The 20,169-nt window shown below is 52.3% G+C and overlaps 1 pseudogene; it reads right to left on the reverse strand.

Moving 5' to 3' along the window:
- Positions 1-5,779: 5,779 nt before the first annotated feature.
- Positions 5,780-7,766, reverse strand: LOC136474745 (zinc finger BED domain-containing protein RICESLEEPER 2-like; annotated as a pseudogene).
- Positions 7,767-20,169: the final 12,403 nt, after the last annotated feature.

The following is a 20,169-nucleotide window of genomic DNA, read 5'->3' on the forward strand; positions in this document are numbered from 1 at the left end:
AATATCAGAATTCGACACCGACACCGACAAACCATTGGGACCACATGCTCAGACATATGTCAATCAATGTGGGTTCATTGTAAGGGATAGGATCCCAGTTAGTGCTCGTGAATGGAAGCAGAAGATATCCGCTCCTAATGTTAGTTTTGTATCTGATCGTGACAAGAACCTAGCTTGGATAGATATCACTCAGCATTTCACATTACAAGCAGATGATGCTTTGAAGGAGCTAGTGAGGGATTGGACAATGAAGAAGATGGCAACATTGTTCCAGAGTTGGAAGAAGATATTGTATAAAAAGTTTATCTTGAAGAATGAAACGTCGGATTTCAATGCTAAGGCGTTTGTCAAGTTGGAGTCCCATTGGGATGACTTCATATAATACAAGACATCTCAAGAGAGTGAGGAACATGTGATGAGGAATCAGCAGAATACCCGACAGAAGCAATACCATCATCGCATGGGATCAGGTGGTTATAGAAGTGCTATTCCCAAGTGGCAGAACCTAGAAGCAAAGATTACTGCCAAGGGAATCATACCCGAAACAATAGAGAAGAACTGGCCTCAACGCGTGAAGAATTGGTTCTACGCTCATGGGGGAAGCCTAGACCCAGACACCGGCAAGCTAATTTTCAACCAAAAAATTAAGAGAGCAACACAGAGACTAGCTCGTGCTAGGAAAGAAGCTGATAGTGGTGTTTTCAAGCCCAACAGAGAGAAGGATGAATTAACATATGCCCTAGAGAATCCCGAACATGGTGGTCGAACAAGAGGCTATGGGGTGGTTCTGTGGCTACAAGCATTCCCAGCAGACAAGGATACCTACAGAAGTCGCCAAAGAAAGAAGGATGAGGAGGCAGACCGAATCCGTGTATTGCAGCAATTTGTTAATGAGTCACGACAAGCATTGCTTGAATCACGTGAACGAGAAAAATCTCTTGAGGCAAGAATGCAGGAGGAGATCAAGAGGCTAGTGAAGCTAGCACTGAGTCAAATGCAATCGCAATCAACGCCGGCAATCACCATTAGCCCCGTTGGTCAGATGAAAAGCAGTTGTGCTTCCACGGAGCTGCCTGTTATTCAAGATGACGCTGGGTTGCGCTTCCCTGTTGATGACATTACCGAGCCTCTAACAACATGTGAGTTGCATATTCCAGATGGTAATAATGCATCAATCATGGTGGCTGTCGAGGTTGTATCTCCAATAGACCGAACGAAGACACCAAGAATCCATGGGTCAGTTATTCAACCTGGATATGCTAGCGTCTCGGTCGATAGAGTGCTCAAAGGTTACAACAATGTTCCTCTTGACATTGAAGGTGGTGATGGGGAGAAGATACTAGGAGAAGCAGAGAAGACATTTATTCAATGGCGCAAACGCTTCATCATCATTCTTAGGGCGCCACCGCTTCCCCTACCTCACCCTAGGTACGAATGAAAGTGAATGAAATATTATTTTCTATTAATTTTATATTGGCTTAAAAAATAATTGACCCACAACTTGTTTTTATAGCAGGGTCTCCCCCCAGCCTAGCCCAATCATTCATTCCCCATCTCATCACAGCGTCACGGGGGGCGAGACGACTTCATCCCCACGGCGATCTCCAACTCCTACACCGGCCCCATCGCCTCCACAACGATCTCCAACTCCTATATCGGCCCCACCGCCTCCACAACGATCTCCAACGCCTCCATGCCGGACTCCAACATTGGCCTCATCACCTCCATGCCGGTCTCCAACACCACCCCACCCCCTCCACAGCAACGCACTACAGAGACGTCTAAGGTCCCGGCGGCAAAGAAGACCCCGAAAAAAAGAGTTATTTCTCAAGAAATACTTCCTGAAAAGACTGATGAGCAAATAGCAGCTGAAGAAGACAAAAAAGTGAAAGATTTTTTTATAGATATCCAAAAGCAGAGACAAGCGAAGCTTAAGGAGAAGCCGTACTTTTACATACCACGAGATCTGCTGAGACAGAAGGTCGAAGCTCACAAGAAAAAGATGCATAAAGTTCGTAAGCCTCCGCCACTATCAGACTATGACCGCTCCCTCGTGAAGTCACATGGTGCACATAAGAAAAGGAAAAGAGCATCAGGGAAGGATGTCCCACAGCTCGGACAACAGAAGCAACCAATGCAAAATCTTGTTGTTGCTAATGAATATGGTTCCAACATAGAAGTCTATCGACCAGACAACTCTGGAGAAGTATCGGTTCAAGACCTTAATGCGTTTTTTAAACTAACTGGTTTAACCTTGGATCAATTGACGGGCAAATCTCCAATCCAGAACCTGGAAGTTGATACCAGGAAGACTTATAAATTTGGCAAAAGTCTGTACAACCCTGTGGCTCTGAATGAATTGTGTACGCAAATGTACTTGCTCAACAAGTGGTACATGCAGACGTGTGGCAGGGGTGAGGAGTGAATCTTTGTCAGATTTAGAGACCATCATTACTTCTGTGGCGATGACATCTTACATATTAGTTTCGAAGAATTGCATCAACTATACCACTTGGACGCTCTGGACAAATCAATCATTAGCTCCTTTTGTTTGTAAGTGATTCTTACTTTTATTTAATAAACTCACTTCCATGCATACGTATATATAATTATCCTCACATGTAACTTATATTTATATACAGATTCCAGATGTCAGAGCTCCAAAGAATACAAGACACTAGTGTTGGCTTCATTGATCCTTATATCGTATTCAAAACCGATATTATTGTCAAGGAGCACTGGGTATCTGAAGCACAGACGAATATCACGAGGTTCTTCGTGAAGCAGCACGACAAGACAACAATACTTTTTCCGTACAACTTTGAGTAAGTGTTAATAATAATGTAGTCTACACATTTTATGTAATATCAATACAACTTATGTGCATGTACGTGTGTGTATAAACCAATGCAGGTTTCACTGGATACTCATTGTCATTGAGTTAAACTCAAGTCGGTTAGTAATCTTGGACTCGTTGAGAAAAGAGCGGGCACTATACCAAGATATGATAGACATTATCCAGGGGTAATTTCGATCTCTCGTGCACAACTATTATTGAATAGACTTTGCCATAATTTATTAACGATCGTACATTATTGGTCGCACAGGGTTTGGAAAGAGTTTATTCGGCAACACCGCAAGGATTGCAAGGCACCACTTAATGTAGTTGAAATATCAGTAAGTTGTACTATATATACTTCCCCACGTGTTTAATTACTATATCGTACTTCAATTTACGTATGAGATGATGAGAATAATCTTCTTCTCGTACAGTGGTGTTTGCGGCAGCAACCAGGTAATAACTTATGTGGATACTACGTTTGTGAATTTATCACTGCACACATAAGAAGAACTTCTGAAGATGTCCTCAGAGTACGTATATATCAATTTTTTATTTATTTTTAAATGAATATATATATATATATGTATTAATAATTTTCCTTTTATTTCAAATGCAAGACTGAATGGTTGAAATAAAGGGTCATGCAAAAAGACCATCTGAAAGCAGTTCAAGAGTCAATAGCAGGATTTCTTCTAGAAAAAGTGATAAATCCCAACGGCGAGTTCTACTTTGATCATAAGGAATAAATGATGTAAATTAAATGTTAATTGATATCGTTATTTTCGAGAACAAGATTATGAAAGTGTTGTATATATACATATATATCTATAATATATATAGTTTCATACTTTATTCGAATATAATAATGCTCGAGATGAGAATTAGATATAATTATATGCGTGCGTGTATTTATATTAGCAGCGTAGAATACGTACATAAAAACATATTATATATTAAATAAATATGTGTAACTGAACTGAAAACAAATTAAACAAAAAAAGAAAAAAAAGGAACCTTTAGTCCCGGTTGGAGTTACCAACCGGGACTAAAGGGTGCGGCTACGTTTGCTCGGCTGGAGGGCACCTACCGGGACTAAAGGTTCATCTTTAGTCCCGGCTCGATGACCTGGGACTGAAGGTTCCACCTTTAGTCCCAGGATCGTTGTCCCGGCGCGGTAACCAGGACTAAAGGCCGTTACCGCCCAGGACAACAAGTCCATCCTGTAGTAGTGCTTGGTCTATAAAAAGGAGGGCAGGGCACCTCACTAGGGGGACGGATCAATCCTACACACAACACACAGTCAAGCAGCAACCGAGCTCTTGGCATCCTTTCGACCTTTTCATCAGAGACTTGGGGCTTGTTCCTCTCTCGTCCGTTTGTACCCCTACTACGAACATTTTTCGGTGTTAATAACACGAGCAGCAGCAAACTGGACGTAGGGACATTCTGCCCGAACCAGTATAAACCTTGTGTCCTTTAGCACACCATCTAAGTCTAACGCGCAACAAATATAAATTTTTTTGTTGGTGTTTGTTCGAAACACCGACACATGGGTTTCAAATCAATCGATTTCTTCCTTCTTCATCTGGAAAGTTCTGTAATGTACAGCCTACGAGAAGAACATTCACATTAATTAACTAAAGTGACCGGTGATGTAATACAAAAACACTCAACAACTCCTAAGCTATTTTAGAAAGGTGAAAGACGCCCTTTTCTTTTTGCTACGGGGCGGTGGCCAGTGGCCAGTAGTGGAGAGGATTTTTTTTTTGTTTTATGCATGTTGCTTTGCTACAGTTTTTTTTTTTTTTTTTTGAATTAGTGGTCATGCACGTGCGTATCGCACGTGTCTATAAATCATCATTGTCCTCCACATTACATCATGTAAAAGCTAGCTGTATCGCCCTGACCCGGGATAACGGCTAAGGCTCACTCTACATGTTAAATAAACTACACCTGCTAATTAACTTCCACGCGCTTTTGTCCTCGCCTCACGCAAAAGGATCGATTCGGAGTTAACAGCCTCTCAGATCCAGGCTTTTAAGCTGACTCAACTCTCCAACTTCTACTAAACTTCACCGCTACTGTGTTTTCCGAGCTACAGTAACTCGGTGCTGCAGTGTTTGAGGTGGTGCCCTTCTAAAACTTGACGTAATCCTGTTCCTCCGGCGTAGCCGTGGTGTGCGATGGGCTGGAGCCAACAGTGACAGCAACGGCCAATATAATCAACGCAAGCGGCGGTGCTACGTGCTAGTGATGGTGGCTGCACTGGATGAGCTTGCAGACTATGAGCGACCAACGTTCAAGGTCGGCCTGGATATCGAGCCAGCTCGGCTCGTTACAGCTCGGCTCGTTATAGCTCGGCTCGTTAACATACTGGCTCGACTCGGCTCGTTATACAAACGAGCTAGAAGAGCAGCTCGGCTCGGCTCGCTAAAAAAACTCGAGCTAGCTCGTTTGGCTCGCGAGCCAAATCATCCAAACACATTACAGGGAGATTATAAAAGCAAGTGAGCAACAAACGTAAAGTACTTATAAATTTAACAAAGGAGAATATAATCCATCCATCGATTGATCCACAATTCGTCAAAGTTTAAAGGCAGACCACCACAACCATGACCATGACCATGAGTCCACGATAGTCATACACTCATACTCATACAGTTTAGACATCTCAAGAACGAAGCAAAATAAATGAGCAGCAGCCAGCAGCTTGAGTGGTAGACTGATCAGGTTTGTAGTGTAGGTAATATATATATATATATATACACCAAAAGCAAGTCAGAAGCAGTGTGGCGCGCAACCAACACGTCCCTAGTCCAATCCCTAGTTCTCTTCCCCCTTTATATCTTATTACCTGTATGTGAACAACACATCAAGTGAGAACAAATATACAAATATGATTTCCACCACACTACTGATCATTCTAAAATAGGCTTACTAGTTGCTTTCCACCACACTGCTGGGAAGCTCCACACTCTCGATGTCACCATCATCACCATCTTCTCCCTGTAAAAACAGTAAAAGAATTAAGCATTACATATTTACATACACAAACTTTGGGAAAAATGGAGTTGAAAAATAGACTAAAGAGACATACCAGAATAATAGGAGGACTTTTAGAACCTCGTATCCAACTAGATGCACAAACTAGTGCTTGAACTGTCGCTGGCTTCAAAGAACTCCTATAGTCATCAAGAATTCTGCCTCCACAACTGAAAGTGGACTCTGATGATACGCTGCTAGCTGGGACAGCTAAGAACTTCTTTGCCACACTAGACACAACAGGAAATCTAAGAGCATTCACATTCCAATAGTGAAGTAAGTTAAAATTCTTATCATGTAAAGGATGGTTTGCTTCATCTAGGTAGATAAGTAACTCAGATTTTGAAGTTTCTCAAGCACTTGACTCTAGAAAGGACTGAAATTCACTTGAAACAAGACAAGCCACTGAGCTGGTTGTTTCCTTTGATGATGAGGCTGATTGAGTGGTTGATGAGCTGCTACTGCCACCCATTTTCCGGCGTTGCTCCAACTCATGCTTCTTGTATAGCTCTTCTAACTCTTTTTTTATATTAGCAACCTCTTGTTCACACCTTGAGGAGTCATAAAGCTGACTAAAATAGAACTCAATATATCTCATTTTGAACCTAGGGTCAAGGATTGTAGCAATAACCATTACATTGTTCTTCTCTTCCCAATATTTATCAAATTTGGCTAACATGGCAGCACCCATTTTCTTCAAATAAGGGTCCTCAGAATTTTTTGCCTTTAACAGTGCAAGTTTGACTTTCAAAATGTAAGGGTAGAAGACATTAGCAGTAGGGTAAACTGATCCTGAAAATGCAGTGGTTGCTCCAGCCATCTCTCCTAGAATTGGCCTAATCTTCTCATACATGTTCCATTCAGATTCTGTAGGTTTCCATGCATAGTTCTGGTCTACTTGAGCATAATAACCAAATGCAGACCTATACTCAATGCAAGTGTCAAGCATTTTATATGTTGAGTTCCACCTTGTTTTAACATCAAGAGACAAACATTTCCCAACTTTAATAGCATAATCATTGCAAACCTCTACAAATTTGTACAGGCGACTTGGAGACCTCTTGAAATATTTCACAGTATTCCTTAGGTCACTTATGAGACCTTCTATTGGGTCTAGACCATCATTAACAACCAAATTGACTATGTGAGCAGCACAACGAACATGAAAATATTTGGGATCAAACTGGCCATTCTTTCTAGCAAGCAGCTTGGCTGACAAATTTGTAGTAGCAACATCATTATTTGAAGCATTATCAAGGGTGATTGACATAACCTTATCTTCTATTTTCCATTCCACCAAGCACTCAAAAACAGCATGAGCTATCACCAAACCAGTGTGGGGAGGATCTAACTCAAGAAAGTTAAGAACACGGCATTGCAAAACCCAATCACTATCTATGTAATGTGCCACCAAACACATGTACTGAATATTTTGATTGGATGTCCATAAATCAGTAGTCAAACTTATTGATTCAGCCTCTCTAAGACTCTTCTTTAGCTGCTCTTTCTCAGATTCATAAACTTTCATGCATTCATTTTTAATAGTCTTCCTACCAATACATTCATAGTTGCTATTCATCCACTTCATCAAGATATTAAACCATTTATGCTCAACCATCCTAAAAGAATACTCATGGACAATTATCATGTTTGCAATCAATTTTCTAGTGTGCTCATGGTCATATTCAGTAGGATTAACAACAAGACAGCCATCATCTGCAACATAGTTGAGTGTACCTTGAGCAACTTGTCGTTTAGCCTTAGCAAGCTTGTTCTGAAACTGTGTGCAGCGGGCAAGGTGACGGTTCAGCTGTGAAGTTGCTCCACCTTGATGGTATACATAACTCTTATGACAGAATCTGCACTTAGCCTTAGTCACCATAGCACCAAACTCCTTCTCAGATTGAACTTTTATCTCTTTGAAATACTTCCAACAACCAGCCCTCTTTCCTCTCTTTACCTTGGTCTTAGAAGGGGATAAATGAATACCATCCCTCTTTCCTTTCCGCCCTCTAGTTGCCTTCGAAGGATTTGACGGCACGCTTACATCATCTCCAACCTCCTCCTGACTTGCATCATCATCTGCATCATCATCATCTGTCGGCACACTTACTGATATATCAGCATTCATGTCAAAGTTCTCTCTATGGTCTTCATCCTCCGCCAAAGGTTCCAAGTGCTACACGGAACAGGTAGTCAAAAATCAATTATGCTACACAACTGGACTACGTACAGTCTACAGATCAAAATCAATTATCCTGTATTCCTGTACATATTCACACGAATCACACAAATTCTAGGCTGCATCCTACAGATCAAAGCATGAACAAAAAAAAATACATATACATACCATGTCCGTGTCTGTTGATATGGCAGCCGATGGCGATGGAGCAATAGACGTCGTGGCTGCGGATCCTCGACCTCGGCCGCGGCCACCGCGATTGCCTGTTGAAGACGGCATCTTCTTGCGGTTGCTCCTCGATTCAAGACTGGGCGCCACCGGAGGAAGCATCCCTGGGGACTCTTCCTCATCCTCCATGACCAGCTTGAGATGGGAATGGGATGGGGCGAACTAGATGTCCGCAAGCCGGCGAGCTGCGTCCTGCGTGCGGAGATGGGAGACCGGAGAGGAGCTGCGTGCGACGTGCCTGCGCGCGGTGAGGAACGGCGGCATGCGGCGGCTCGTGTATCCAGTGCGTGCGGCGACGTGAGGGGAAAGGGAAAAGACTATGGCCTAGACGCCTGGTGCCCTGGTGTTGACTGCCTGAGTGGCTGGTGGCTGGTGGCTGGTGCTGGTGGTGTACCGTGTATATGCTTAGCAGCTTAGGGTTTCAGGATTGGCCTGGGCCAAGGCCACCGAGGGATGTATGGGTATGGCCATATGGGCCGAGCTAGGTTTCAGGATTGGCCTAGGCCAAGGCCACCGAGGGATGTATGGCTATATGGGCCGAGCTAATTTAGCTGTTTGCTTGTGAATTGACTGGCTCGTTATGGCTCGTGAGCAGCTCGCGAGCCAGCTCGAGCTGGCTCGTTATAAATCGAGCGAGCTCGTTATAAAATGAGCTGGCTCATTATAAAACGAGTCGAGCTCGAGCCGAGCCATTAACGAGCGAGTCGAGCGAGCTAGCGAGTTTCGAGTTTTTCGTCCAGGCTTAGTTCAAGGTGCTTGTGTTGATGTCGCCACTAATATAAGCACGGCACCTGTGACGGACTGACGGTCACCGACTACTATGGGTCTATGGCGCAGCTGAGGACAGCCAGGCCCTACGGCACAGCTGCTGCCAGGCCAAGCGCACGGCGGCCTGCGGCCTGCTTGCCCGGCGGCGCAGCTTCCACTGCCGGCCGCATAGGGAAGAGGAGCAAGGACGGCATCGGCTTGGGAGGCGCTGGGACGGAGTAGCACGTAATCGACCGGGCATGTGCGGCTGAAAGAGAGAGCACTCGCGTGACCCTTTCCTTGGTCGGAGCTTCGACAGGTGAGAGAAGAAGAGACGGAGGAGGAAGGAGTAAGAAAAGGACTAAAATGATGGATTTACCCTTATTTGAAAATAAAATATAGAATGAAAAATAGATTTTACCCACATATTTTGGTACTGGCTTACCTAATTTGATACTATCCTCACCTATTTAGTATATTCAGGTACTTTCAGCTGGGTACCCCTATTTTTCTACTGTCCGATCTCACATAATGGATAACCCATGTTTTTTCCCACCATCATAAAATTTCTCATGCCGGTATCCGAGATAGCTCATATGTGTATTCCATATGTGTTTTTTTTTATCCACGGACTCGAGAGCCTCGGCTAACTTGGCTGGGCCCATGACACAGCAGGAAGCATATACATATGGGCCCAACACAACCCAAGTCATGCATGGATGCCGCGGCGTAAGAGTAACGCCATGAAGCGCTGATCACACCGAGCGTCCATTGATGGTTGTGACAACTGACAATGATGGATTTCTTCTGTTAGTTTGGACACGCCACCGGTATTTGGAACTGTAGAGCTAGCTTTCGATTTTGTCGCGAGTTCGTAAGAACGTACGGATCGCGCGACAGATTTGTTTTGTGCACAAACGTAGACTTAAGACTAGTGAAGTTGGCAGATGGACGGAGCTCTATAGAAACCGCGTAGTACTTTTTGTGTATGTACGTGTGTGCGCATTGCTTGCTTGCGATTGCGAACCAGTCAGCTTAGCCAACGAGTCGCACACGTAAAAAACATTGAAGTTTCGGAGTAAGCTCGATCGACCGACCATGGCATATGCAAGAATACCTTCCGGCATTCCTTTATAAGTACGAGGTGATTACGTCCTCGAACAACTGCTTATAACACTCATCACTAGCCAACTTGATCTCATCCCAAAGAAGAAGAAAAAAACAGTCTCGTATTATATATAGCTAGCTTAACCCTCGAAATAAGGCAGAGCGATCGAGAGAGAGAGAGAGAGCGCATTGTGAACCACTAATGTCGTTTATCACCTCCACGTCGTCCATGGTGAGAAAGGTTGTGGTGGTTATCATGCTCCTGGTTCTCGTGGCCACTTCGGGCTCGGCAACCCTTGCAGCGGCGCGGGCGTTGCCGGGGCCGCCACCGCCGCTGGCAGCGGCAATCACGTCGTCGTCCGCTCATGGGCGAGCCCTGCACAGGCTGCTGCAGGTGAAGAAATCAGGACCAGGCCACTCGTGCGGCACTAATGACGTACACATCAACTGTCCGCCTCCGCAGAGATGAACCGGAGAGATCGAGCTGGCCGTGAATTGTGTCCTCAGCTCTATTACATGTAGAGCGATGATGCAGAGAGCTCGGTCTCTACGTTATTACTATCCAAGCATGCAACGGTTCTTTGATACCAGGTCGGATTGGAGTTCTTTTGTATCTTTTTATTTTTATTTTAGAAAGGACGGCAAAAGCTTTGCCGCGATTTCTATTAGACGAAGAAAGAAAAAAAGGCAAATGCCCACCTAGTTTTTTGAGTGGAAACTGGATCAAAAAACCATACAACTCAGGAGAGTGCTCCACTCATCCTAGCAACTTTAGTACAACAACTGGACAACTATCACAACTCACACCACTACTTCATCCAACTTGATCAAAACGACCCAACTAAACAACTCAACTATCAACTAACAACCCAACTAAACGACATCCTGCCGAGCGACACCAGACAACAAGGATCAATCGTAGGGACGGACCTACAAGGTATGCAGGGTGGGCCACCGCATACCCTGGGGTCCGCCAGTCATAGAGATAGGTAGAAATTTTCAATGTAAAAAAATTGCGTAAGAAATTTTTTTGGTTTACCGAATTGCATAAGAATTTTTTTGCTGCGCATACCCAGAGGTAAAAACATAGGTCCGTCACTGTCGGGTACCGTGAGAAGGGGTACCCTAAGCAAGACCCGAAAAACGACTGCTTAGACTTCGTAGAAATCGAAACCAGCTAAACACTGCTGGCCTCGGCCGATTCCCCGACTCGCCCGAGGCCCATCACCGCGGGCCTCGGCCGATTCTCCGACTCGCCCGAGGCTCCCTCACTACCGACCTCGGGTGATTCCCCGCCAAAGGCCTCGACCGGGCCACCGACCCTCCGTCTCGCGCAAGGCGGGCTCGGCAGCACTCCGCTGCCTCTTCCTCCTCCCGTCCCTCTGACAAAACGTCGTGTCGCATCAACTCAGCCAACTGCCGCCCCTGACGACAACCGCATGCTCGGCACAGTACAGCAGAATGGCCGATGGGACAGGAGGCAGGACTGGGCAGGGGTTACCCGTCACTGTGCTAACCACCATGCACATGGTTGACACCCATGCCTCACTGTGCTGCCAACTCCTGCTCCGAGGACAACGCAGCGTGGGGAGCCGCGCCTGGGCTACTGTGGCCTCGGAATCAGTACCCAGGGCCAACAACTCCCCCGAGGCCTCGGCAGTTTGCTTCACGGGCTCGGCAGCCTGAGGGTCCATGACCGCCTGGCCCCCCACGATGGCTCGGCCTCGGCATCTGCAGAGCCGCTGCCCACTACGACGTCATTACATGGTGACCAGCACGTCGCCCGCCATGTCCTGCGTCAAGCTGTACTGGAGCCCCACGACGCACGAGATCAAGTATGACCGGCGTGTCACTTCTGCACGACAAGGACGGAGCCACTCCATCGACCATACCACAACAACAGTGGCCGGCTACAGGGCTCGGACACGACACCCCATTTGCAGAAGCGCTGTGTATGTACGTTCCTGGTCCTCCCTTAGAGTATAAAAGGGAGGGACCGGGGCCATTTCTAGGGGAAAAAAAGGGACGAACACACGGATAGAACTAGACACTTCCACTACGCTGCTTGAGGACAACGCCTCAAACAGCCCGCACCACCCTCGCCGAGACCTGGGGCTAGCCCCCTCTCTCACCTAGCTTGTAACCCCCTACTACGAGCACTCCGTTTGTTAACGATCTTTCAGAAAAATTTCTACGCCAAACTCTCTCGCGCTCCGACGGGACCTTCACAAGAAACCCAAAGACCAAAAGTTTGTCTGGAGGCCAAAGGGCCGGTCGAGTCGTGAGAACGGCCTACGCCTCTGGGCTACGGCAGCTCCCTCACCACCCTTCGCCGAAGGACGGCTTAGGTCCCGAGGGATTTCTTTGCGGGTCCCCAAGATTGAGACAGAGGGCACAGGCTCGGAAGTAGAACAGAAAACGGTTAAAAGATGCACGTACGCAAATACTTTATAGGCCTCGACGGCCACAAAGACGTCACGGTATGACAACTAACCCAATCCGGTTACATGACCCCTTTTGGCCCAGATCAAAGCTCAAGGGCCGGCGGTCGGCGCGGGAGGGACCACCTCTTCTTCAAATAGACGGGCCAGCGCTGTGCCAGGTGCCTCGGCCGCCTCCAACAGCTTCACGACCTCCGCGTCAGCCTCCTCGTCATCTTCTGGCAACACATAGCCATCGCTGACAGCCTCGAGGTTGATGGCGTAGTGCGAGGAGACGACGGCCAGGGCGCGCTTGACACCCGTGTGCAACGCCCCTCGGAGCCTCTCGTGGATGCGGCCGCTCAACGCAATCAGACGGCTCCCAAGGGAGCTGGCTGATTGGACCTCCTCAACGTCCAGGGCCTCGCAGGCGGTACGGACAGCGCTGCACAGCGCCTCGTGCTCCCGAACCTCAACATCCAGCGCCGCTTGCGCTGCGACGGAGGCCTCGGCCGCCTGGGAAGCCTCTTTCTCCAGATCTACGCCGCAATGAGGGGTCAGAAGTCAAACGCGAACCGAAACAAATGGAGCAAGGAACACGGTTCAGCGGAACTTACCCTCGGCCTTGTTCTTCCAGGCTGAGACCTCGACCCGAGAGGCCTCGGCCGCCTTGGTAGCCTCTGCCAAGGCGACCTTCGTCGCCTGATGCTCACTCTGCTCCGCACCCAGCTGCCCGGCTGTGGCCTTTGCAGAGGCCGTTGCTTCTTGGGCCCGAGACCTGAAGGAGTCTCGCTCCTCCTCCAGTTCCTTGATCTTCGCCACCAGAGGGGCAGCCTGGCCCTTAACCGTGACCAGCTCGGCCTGAAGATCAGCACAACGAAGGCGGAGGTCCTCCACTTCCGCACTCCACTCCGACAAAAGCCCCTGGGCATCGGCAAGCAGGCCCCTCTGCCGCCGGAGCTGGTCCCAGACACCCCTCTCCCTCCGTAGGAACACCGATTTCCCAAGGGACCGGGTCTCGAGATCCTAAAAAGGTAAAAAACGCACGTCAAACACTACGAGGACAACTCGGCACGAGACACGAAAGTACTTACCCGAGTGACACCAGGCAAGTCCCCTTCCATGACAGTCATCGCTGTCTGCAACGACCGCACTGCCAGTTGGCGGTACTCCTCGAGGGTATCCCAACGCCCCCCCTTAGCGATGTCCTCAAGGGCGAACACAGGCTCCCCCTCGGGATCAGCCTGGTCCTGCCAGAAAACACGCGGGAAGTTCCACCCACGGGGCTCGGGCCGTAGCGGGGCAAGGGCCGAACTCCCCTCGGCAGGATCTGGGACTTGCTGCTCCGCGGCACTGGCCGCCTCGGCGTCCGCCGCCTCCTTCCCTCGGGAAGAATCATCAGACGAGATTGTCTGAACCAGGGGCGGCGCCAAAGTTTGCCCCGCCTCCACCTCCATCGCCTCGGTCTCGACAGACCCGGGGGCTCTGGCCTCCGCCATCTCTACCTCGATGGCCCCGGAGTCCACCGCCCTGACCTCGGAGGTCTTGGGGGCCCCGGCCTCACCCTCAATGGCCTCGGCAGTGCTAGACGCCCCAGCCTCCGTTGCCCCAAGACCCACAACATCGCGAGGCGTGGGCTCCTCCTCCTCCACTCGCCCCGCGGCCGCCTCAACACCCTTTTCCTGGGCGGCCACCTCCTCCGAAACGGCCTCGCCCGACGCCGCGCCACGCTGCGCGTCAGCTTGCGCCTCCGCTGCCTGATGGGCGGAGGAGCTAACGTTCACCTTGAGCGCCTTACGGGGCGCCAAGGGAGGATCTTCCACCAGATGCGTCTGGCTGGAAACAAAGACACTCCCGAGGTCAGCATGCGATCAAGGGGCAAACAAGAAGTACTACGGACTCCACCAGAGAAGACGCTTACCGCGAACGGGGATGCAGCCGCTTCGACACCACCTGCCTCCTTCGCAACGGTGGCGGTGGTAGCGGCAGTGCGGCCTCGGTGTCCACCAATGCCAGCTGGCCTCCGTCGGTCCCCGGCACCTCCTCGACCCTTCGCGGAGACAATGGGGTCGCCCCCACCGTCACCCGCTCCACCTCCGCCGTTGAACCCGTCAGGCCGACGGCGCGCTCCTCCGACACCCGCGCCTCGGGTGTGTCGGCCTCGTCCCCGGGACGGACCGCCACTGGCCCCGGGACACCTCCTCCTCCTCCTAGGGGCGTCAGGCTCCTTGCCGGCGCCTCGGGTACCATCTCCCTGATGTCGGGGAGGTGTTCCAAACAGGCCGTCCCCACCTCGCGCCCGCCGCCGTCGCTCGAAGAATTCGACACCGACGACGAAGGAGACGGCTCCAACGGGAGACCGTCGAGCTTCTGACGCCGGCGGCGGGCGTCCAGCTTTTCGCGCGCAAGGATCTTCTTCGTGCGCTTCGCCTCCTTGGCATCTTTCTTCCTCTTCTCCTCCTCGGCACGCGCCCTGTTCACGGATCGCCGCCGGGCATCCTCGGGTACGGGCGGCGGAGAGCCTCGCACATCTCTTATCCCCTGAGGGAATGACGAAGTAAGACAACAGACGAAAAGGCAAAAAGCAAGAAGGCCGCGAAAGCCTCGGCAACCTCCAACTTACCAGCGAGACATACCCCCGCGACGGGCGCATCGGGAACGGCATCAAATCCTCAATCTTCGGCTTCACGTCAACCGTTTCCCTCACCCGACGTAGGGTCTCTTCGTCGGTAAGGGCGAAGGCGGACATCTTGATACCGGCGATCGGATCGCTCGGCGTCATCTCGAACAGCCGCCGCCGCCGAGCCATTAGCGGCAACACCCTCCGGCGGTGAAAAGCCGCCACGACCACAGCCACCGAAAGGCCATGGTCACGCAGCTTCCGCAAGGCCCTCAAAAGCGGTTCTAGCCTGGGCTGATCGGCCTGGATGACGCCGTACCCCCACTTCTCCGGTTGACTCTCTACGACCCGCCCGGTATAAGGGGGAAGTCCTCCGCCGTCGTTGCGGAGGTAGAACCAGCCGTCATACCAACGACGGTTGGACGACGACAGCTGGGCCGGGATGTAGAGGGACTGCCGGTCTTGCCGCACGTGAAGGGTGCAGCCGCCGGCCCTCTGCACCTTCCGAGCCCCCCTCGTCCCCCCCGGCTTGGTGGTGAACGTCGCTCGGAACAAGTGGAGCCACAACTCCCAGTGGGGAGCGATCCCCAAGTACCCCTCACAGACGGCGACGAAGATGGCCGCCTGCGCGATGGAGTTGGGGCTGAAATTGTGCAGCTCCATGCCATAATAGTGCGGGAGCGCCCGCATGAAGTTATCCACCGGCGACCCAAAGCCTCGCTCGTGGAAGACCACGAAGCTCACCACGTAGCCGTCGCGCGGCCTCGGCTCCAACTCGTTCCCCGGAGCAATCCACTCCGGCTCGTCGGGGTTGGTGATCGGGCGAAGAAGACCGGCCTCCACGAGCGACTGTAGCTTCTCCTCGGTGACGTCAGACCGCTCCCAGGGATCCGCCGCAAGGAGGACGGGACCACCAGCCATTTGCGCGGCAAAGGACGCTGCTACGACGGTTATCTCTCTCCCTCTCTCTTTCAGTCTCTCGCCCTCGCCCTTCTCCTCCCCGGCGCTCTACGCTCTCAGCAGCGGCACGGAGGCAGCAAAAGCGAAAGCGAAAGAGGTAAGAAGGGGAAGGGCGAGGTTCTTTGCGTATTTATGCAGGGACAAGACGAAACCGCCGGGCGACGAAATCAGGGAAGTTTCCCCCAAAGGATCCGGAGCAGTTATCCAGATCCGGTTTTACAGCCCACGCGCCCACTCCCTCCTCAATAAATCGTGCGTGCAGATACGTCCCGTCGACTGACCCCACGTCGCGTCCAACCGCAGCAGCAGCAGGCGCTGTTCCGCCTCCCCGAAAAAGTCGCCTCAAAAGGCGCGCCTGCCGTTGTTAGCCGTAGGGAGAGAGATAACCCCCCCCCCCCCCCCGATTCCTTTCAGGCAAAGGAACTGGGCACTGAGCCCGTTACGGTCCAGGGGTTCGAAGGCTGGGCCCCCAGGGGTTTCGACAGCCGCCCCAGGGCAAAGGAGTCAGGGGCGACTACGGGCGAGCCTATGTGAGGCCGAGGCCCAAGCAAGCGAAACGCTTGGGACGCCCCGGGTCGTGTCCGAGACCGGCAGGGAGGTCTCCGAATGGGATCCCACCGTAGGGAGGCACCGAGCCACCGAGGCCCAGCGAACGGCCTCGGCACCCACTAGAGAAACCCGCCGGTATTCTTGGAGCGCGTCTCCGGACCGCTAGCCGACCCCCAGCGAACGGGGTACGGGCCTCCACTCGGACTTACCCGATAACAGCTCACTAGAAATGCCGTCGCTCGCGCCCACCGAGGGTAGCATGGCATCTTCCACCCCTCCTTCCGAGCGAAAAGGAAGCGCGAGGGTCGAATAAAAAGTCAGGAGAATCCCTGACGGCCCTCTTGCCCCGCGCAGAGGCTAAGGGACCCTTCCTGCAAAACATTGCCGAGGCCCAGCGACTTAGACTCGCACACGATGGGGCTCGGCAAAACAAACCCTCCTTCCGAGCGAAAAGGAAGCGCGAGGGTCGTTCAAAAAGTCAGGAGAATCCCTGACGGCCCTCTTGCTCTGTGCAGAGGCTAAGGGACCCCTCCTGCAAAACATTGCCGAGGCCCAGCGGCTTAGACTCGCACACAAGGGGGCTCGGCAAAACAAACCCTCCTTCCGAGCGAAAAGGAAGCGCGAGGGTCGTTCAAAAAGCCAGAAGAACTCCTGACGGTCCTCTCGCCCCGTGCAGAGGCTAGGGAACTCCTTCTGCAAAAGACGCCGAGACCCCGCGACCTAGCCTCGCACCCGAGGGGGGCTCGGCAGACAGACCCTCACGCGCAAGGGGCGAACCAAAAGCCAGGGGGACCTCTGACCGCTCTCTCGCTCCGTGCGAGAGACTCGGGGGTTCCTCCTGCAACTTTGCCGAGACCCAGCGGCTCAAGCTCGCACACGAGTGGGCTCAGCAAACAGCCCCCCCGTCCGAACGAAAAGGACGTGCGGGGGACGAACAAAAGAGTCGGGAGGACCCCTGACCGCCCTCTCGCTCCGTGCAGAGGCTCGGGGGCTCTTCCTACACCCAAGATAAAGACAAAGCGACCCAAGCCCGTTACGGTCCAGGGGTTCAAAGACTGGGCCCCCAGGGGTTTCGACAGCCGCCCCAGGATAAAGGAGTCAGGGACGACCACGGGCGAGCCCGTACAGGCGCGCCCCGGGTCGTGTCCGAGACCGGCAGGGAGGTCTCCGAATGGGATCCCACTGTAGGGAGGCACCGAGCCACCGAGGCCCAGCGAACGGCCTCGGCACCCACTAGAGAAACCCGCCGGTATTCTTGGAGCGCGTCTCTGGACCGCTAGCCGACCCCCAGCGAACGGGGTACGGGCCTCCACTCGGACTTACCCGATAACAGCTCACCGGAAATGCCGTCGCTCGCGCCCACCGAGGGTAGCATGGCATCTTCCACCCCTCCTTCCGAGCGAAAAGGAAGCGCGAGGGTCGAATAAAAAGTCAGGAGAATCCCTGACGGCCCTCCTGCCCCGCGCAGAGGCTAAGGGACCCTTCCTGCAAAACATTGCCGAGGCCCAGCGACTTAGACTCGCACACGATGGGGCTCGGCAAAACAAACCCTCCTTCCGAGCGAAAAGGAAGCGCGAGGGTCGTTCAAAAAGTCAGGAGAATCCCTGACGGCCCTCTTGCTCCGCGCAGAGGCTAAGGGACCCCTCCTGCAAAACATTGCCGAGGCCCAGCGGCTTAGACTCGCACACGAGGGGGCTCAGCAAAACAAACCCTCCTTCCGAGCGAAAAGGAAGCGCGAGGGTCGTTCAAAAAGCCAGAAGAACTCCTGACGGTCCTCTCGCCCCGTGCAGAGGCTAGGGAGCTCCTTCTGCAAAAGACGCCGAGACCCCGCGACCTAGCCTCGCACCCGAGGGGGGCTCGGCAGACAGACCCTCACGCGCGAGGGGTGAACCAAAAGCCAGGGGGACCTCTGACCGCTCTCTCGCTCCGTGCGAGAGACTCGGGGGTTCCTCCTGCAACTTTGCCGAGACCCAGCGGCTCAAGCTCGCACACGAGTGGGCTCGGCAAACACCCCCCCCCCCCCGTCCGAACGAAAAGGACGTGCGGGGGACGAACAAAAAGCCGGGAGAACCCCTGATGGCCCTCTCGCTCCAGGCAGAGGCTAAGGGGCTCTTTCCGCAACATCGTCGCGGCCCCGCGATCCGAACTCGCACCCACGGGCCCGGCAAACACGATGAAAACGCTCCACTCAAAAGAGAAAAAAGCCCCTGAAGAAGTGAAATCACTCCTCCAGGGCCTCGGGGGCTACACCCGGCGGGTGCGCTCGCGCGCACCCACCCAAACCTCGAATGCAAAACACCATCCTGACAGAAACTATCAAGAGCCAATTCTCGTCAGAGCCTCAGGGGGAGTGCCTCCACTCCCCCCAAGGCTCGGGAGCTACTGTCGGGTACCGTGAGAAGGGGTACCCTAAGCAAGACCCGAAAAACGACTGCTTAGACTTCGTAGAAATCGAAACCAGCTAAACACTGCTGGCCTCGGCCGATTCTCCGACTCGCCCGAGGCCCATCACCGCGGGCCTCGGCCGATTCTCCGACTCGCCCGAGGCTCCCTCACTACCGACCTCGGGCGATTCCCCGCCAAAGGCCTCGACCGGGCCACCGACCCTCTGTCTCGCGCAAGGCGGGCTCGGCAGCACTCCGCTGCCTCTTCCTCCTCCCGTCCCTCTGACAAAACGTCGTGTCGCATCAACTCAGCCAACTGCCGCCCCTGACGACAACCGCATGCTCGGCACAGTACAGCAGAATGGCCGATGGGACAGGAGGCAGGACTGGGCAGGGGTTACCCGTCACTGTGCTAACCACCATGCACATGGTTGACACCCATGCCTCACTGTGCTGCCAACTCCTGCTCCGAGGACAACGCAGCGTGGGGAGCCGCGCCTGGGCTACTGTGGCCTCAGAATCAGTACCCAGGGCCAACAACTCCCCCGAGGCCTCGGCAGTTTGCTTCACGGGCTCGGCAGCCTGAGGGTCCATGACCGCCGAGCCCCCCACGATGGCTCGGCCTCGGCATCTGCAGAGCCGCTGCCCACTACGACGTCATTACATGGTGACCAGCACGTCGCCCGCCATGTCCTGCGTCAAGCTGTACTGGAGCCCCACGACGCACGAGATCAAGTATGACCGGCGTGTCACTTCTGCACGACAAGGACGGAGCCACTCCATCGACCATACCACAACAACAGTGGTCGGCTACAGGGCTCGGACACGACACCCTATTTGCAGAAGCGCTGTGTATGTACGTTCCTGGTCCTCCCTTAGAGTATAAAAGGGAGGGACCGGGGCCATTTCTAGGGGAAAAAAAGGGACGAACACACGGATAGAACTAGACACTTCCACTACGCTGCTTGAGGACAACGCCTCAAACAGCCCGCACCACCCTCGCCGAGACCTGGGGCTAGCCCCCTCTCTCACCTAGCTTGTAACCCCCTACTACGAGCACTCCGGTGCAAGGAATACAAGATCAATCT

The sequence above is a fragment of the Miscanthus floridulus genome, chromosome 8 (assembly GCF_019320115.1).
Source record: "Miscanthus floridulus cultivar M001 chromosome 8, ASM1932011v1, whole genome shotgun sequence".
Lineage (NCBI taxonomy): Eukaryota > Viridiplantae > Streptophyta > Magnoliopsida > Poales > Poaceae > Miscanthus > Miscanthus floridulus.